Source organism: Triticum aestivum, chromosome 1B, assembly GCF_018294505.1.
Source record: "Triticum aestivum cultivar Chinese Spring chromosome 1B, IWGSC CS RefSeq v2.1, whole genome shotgun sequence".
Classification (NCBI taxonomy): domain Eukaryota; kingdom Viridiplantae; phylum Streptophyta; class Magnoliopsida; order Poales; family Poaceae; genus Triticum; species Triticum aestivum.
In genome coordinates, this window is record NC_057795.1 from 576381476 (window position 1) to 576385812 (window position 4337).

Here is a 4337-nt window from a genome sequence, read left to right on the forward strand (position 1 = left end):
ATACTGAGACCAGAAGACCTTCTCCGTCGAGCTCCCCTCCTCGGCCCGGTAAAATGCGGCAGCATCGGACATGCTGCGAGGAAGATCTGCGAACGCTCCTGCAGAGCTCCGAATTCGGGTAAGCAACAGGTAATTAACACTCACATGCTTACTTTGCATGAAAAATGCCTTACCCGCTGCTATTTTCTTCACCGCCTCAATCTCCTGGAGGGCCTTGTAGGCTTCGGCCTTAGCGGCTTTGGCACTCTCCAGAGCCGTTGCAAGCTCAGACTCTCGAGTCTTCGAGTCACGCTCCAAGCTCTCATGTTTTTTCACGAGATCCTGGAGCTCTTGCTGTACCTCCGCCACCCGCGCCTCCTACCTCTCTCGCTCGGTGCGCTCCGCGGCCGCATTGCGTTCGGCCGCGGCCACTGCCTCCTTCAGGGTCGCCACCTCGTTAGTGGCCCCTGCAATACCCAAGTTATCCTTGTCATTTTTCTTGCAACCAAATCCTTTTCTGTAAGGTACAATTTTCAAAAGGTATTACTCACCTTCTTTTTCCTCGAGCTGCTTCTTGGCATGGCCGAGCTCGTTCTCGGACCGCTTGAGGTTTTCTTTCAAAGTTTTGACCTCCGCAGTCAGTGCGACGGAGGTGAGCAGCACAGCCTGCAATCCCATATTGACATATTTTCATGACTCCTGCGTTTATCTTTCTAAAGATCCTCAGTCTGGCTTTTCTTTCCGAACACCGAACCGAGCATCAGGGGCTACTGTCTATGCGGTACCATTTTACATATATTGAAATTCTTACCTCAAAGCATGTTAGAAGGCTGCTGCAGGCTTCGGTCAGCCCGCTCTTGGCGAGCTGAACCTTCTGAATCACCGCACTCATAACAGTGCGGCGTTCCTCTTCGATGGAGGCGCCGTTGAGCGCCTCCAGCAAATTGTCCGGCACCTCCGGTTGGACGGAGGCAGCCGGCGTCGCGGTCTTGCCCTTCTTACGAAGGGGTTGCCCGCCGGACTCCGGAGCCACTATGGCCTCCGGGGCTGAGTCCGGTGCAAAGTCCGGGAGGTTGTCTTGCGACACCTCCGGGGCCTCCTCCTCCTGGTAGGTCCCTTCCTGGGACCCCACCTCGGCGTCGTCCACGACACGGGGGGTGGAGGCAGTCGGAAGGGAATCCATATCCGACGCACCCAAGGACCCGCTCGACGAAACGGGAAGATCATCCTTGGGCGGACTGCAGGGTTGTATGCGGCATTAGAAAGACAGTATGTGGCGAAAAGAAAGAACCTTGAAGTTTTTGGGATTCCGGATACTTACGATCTCGCCAGGGGCTTGGCCCTTGGAGGCCAGTCCTCGTCGTCGTCACTAGCATTGGCGGGGCGGTCCGGGGGAAGAGTTTTTCCCTTCTTGGACCCTTCGGCCTCCCTTGTTGGGGAGGCCTTCCTTTTCTTCCCTCCTCCCGCTGGGGGAGAGGCTTTCTTCTCCTCCTCGCCTTGGTGGGAGGAGTCGGCCTCGGATTCATCATCCGATAGCACCTGAAAACGGGAACTCTTCCGAGTCCCCGTGGCCTTCTTCTTGGCCTTCTTCTCCGGCACCACGTGGGGTGCCGAAGCCAGCAGCCCCGTCAAACGGGTGTCCGCTGGGTCCTCTGGCAATGGGGCCGGACAGATAGCCTGTGTGGCCTTCTTCAGCCAGTCCTGTCAAAGGAAAGGGAGTTTAGATCCCGCATAGAGTCAAACTATGGAAAACAAGTGGCAAAATCACTTACCTCGTCAGCCGGACGCTGCGAGCGGAACCCGCGATCTTCGGTAGCGGATGCGGGAGCTTCGGCGCCCTTGAACAACACCTTCCAGACATCTTCGTACGTAGTGTCGAAGAGCCCGCTCAGGGTCTGGTGCTGCGCCGGATCGAATTCCCACATGTTGAAGCCCCGTCATTGGCACAGGAGGATCCGGCGGATGAGCATGACCTGGACTACGTTGACAAGTTTGAGCTTCTTGTCCACCAGCTTCTGGATACAGGCTTGGAGTCCGGTCAGCTCCTACGAATTCCCCCAGATCAGGCCACTCTCTTTCCAAGAGGTGAGCCGTGTAGGGATGCCGGATCTGAATTCGGGGCCGCTGCCCAATCGGCGTCACGCGGCTCGGTGATGTAGAACCACCCCGATTGCCACCCCTTGATGGTTTCCACGAAAGTGCCTTCCAGCCACGTAACGTGGGACATCCTTCCCACCATGGCGCCTCCGCACTCCGCTTGGCTGCCCTTCACAACCTTCGGCTTGACACTGAAGGTCTTGAGCCACAAGCCGAAGTGGGCTGGATGCAGAGGAAGGCCTCGCACACGACGATAAATGCCGAGATGTTGAGGATGAAATTCGGGGCCAGATCATGGAAATCCAGGCCGTAGTAGAACATGAGCCCTCGGACGAAGGGATGAAGTGGGAAGCCCAGTCCGCGGAGGAAATGGGGAAGGAATACTACCCTCTCATGGGGCCTGGGGGTGGGGATGAGCTCTCCCTCGTCGGGGAGCCGGTGCACAATGTCGCTGGACAAGTATCCGGCGCTGTGCAGCTTCTGGATATGCCCCTCCGTTACGGAGGAGGCCATCCACTTGCCTCCCGCTCCGGACATATTTGGAGAAGGTTGAGGTGTGATGTGCGGACTTGGGCGCTGGAGCTCGAGTTCGCGGAGATGGATAAGCCAAGGAGGAAGAAGGCGCAGGTAAAAGGGTTGGATCTTTATCCCCTTATATGGGCGGACGAAAACATGTGTCCCCATCGGCCTGGTAAAACTCGCTTATCTCCCAAGCGTCACAATCAATGGCGCGGTTGGGTTACCCACGCCCGTATTGATGGGAATCCCGGAATAAGGGGAACACGATCTCTGCTTCGACAAGACGTGCCAAGGAAACCGCCTCGCTAAACGCGCTGAGGTGGAACAATAAAAACAATTCGAGTAAAGGCTTGGAAGTGGTGTGATGTCACGCCACAGAATACGTCAGCAGATTGATCTTGTGTAATATTATTCTCTCTACGGTGGTATGTGGAATTTATTTTTGCAGAGCCGGACACTATCCTGGTGTTCACAATCTTCTATAAATTATTCGGAGGAGGAACCCGCCTTGCAATGCCGAAGACAATATGCGCGCCGGACTCGTCGTCATTGAAGCCTGGTTCAGGGGCTACTGAGGGAGTTCCGGACTAGGGGGTGTCTGGATAGCCGAACTATCATCATCGGCCGGACTCCAAGACTATGAAGATACAAGATTGAAGACTTGGTCCCGTGTCCGGATGGGACTTTCCTTGGCGTGGAAGGCAAGCTTGGCGATACGGATATGTAGATCTCCTACCTTTGTAACCGACTCTGTGTAACCCTAGCCCTCTCCGGTGTCTATATAAACCGGATGGCCTTAGTCCATAGGACGAACAACAATCATACCATAGGCTAGCTTCTAGGGTTTAGCCTCCTTGATCTCGTGGTAGATCTACTCTTGTAACCCACATCATCAATATTAATCAAGCAAGACGTAGGATTTTACCTCCATCGAGAGGGCCCGAACCTGGGTAAAAACATCGTGTCCCTCGTCTCCTGTTACCATCTGCCTAGACGCACAGTTCGGGACCCCCTACCCGAGATCCGCCGGTTTTGACACCGATAATAAGCCCTATAAACCGAAAAGGAGGGAGTACTTGGCCTCGTCGCCTATCCTGCCAGCCAGCCAGCCGCCGCGGGTGGACTTGTGATTTGGGGGGGTTGGGAGGTGGCGGTGCTAGGGTGACCGGGAGGAGCGGGGCGTGATCTGACGAGGCGGAGGACGGGAGGAGACAAGTCTAGACTGGCACGTGCGGATGGCGTGAACACGACACGAGTAGGAGCAGAGCAGAGCAAAGCAGAGTGAGGTCTTATAGAAAAAAGAAATGAAATGAAGAAGGAAGTTTTCTTTTGTGACACCAAGAGGAGAGACCCAGGTTTATTGATCGGGCAACTATTTTTTTTATAAATCACATCGGCTCCCAACCGAGCAATTTCTTCGTGGTTCACGCTCTTACCACATTGGAGGCAGTGGTGACAGGATGCACCGATGACAATGGAGGCGAAAACTAGAGCGAGGTGGGGGGGGGGGGTGAAACCAACATGGAGCGACAACACTGGCGGAGGTGAGGAGGGTGTTAGTGGTGCATGGGTTGGGGGTGGAGCACCATCGTCGGAAAGAAAAATCGTTTCCGCTTGAGGTTTGAAAAGATAGTCCGAGCAAATAGCATCACTGGAGGGGATTGGTTGTTGGGTTAGGGCAGAGGAAGAGAAAGATGACAAAGGATGAACAGAAGAAATAGTGAAAAAGCTGAGTCATTGGA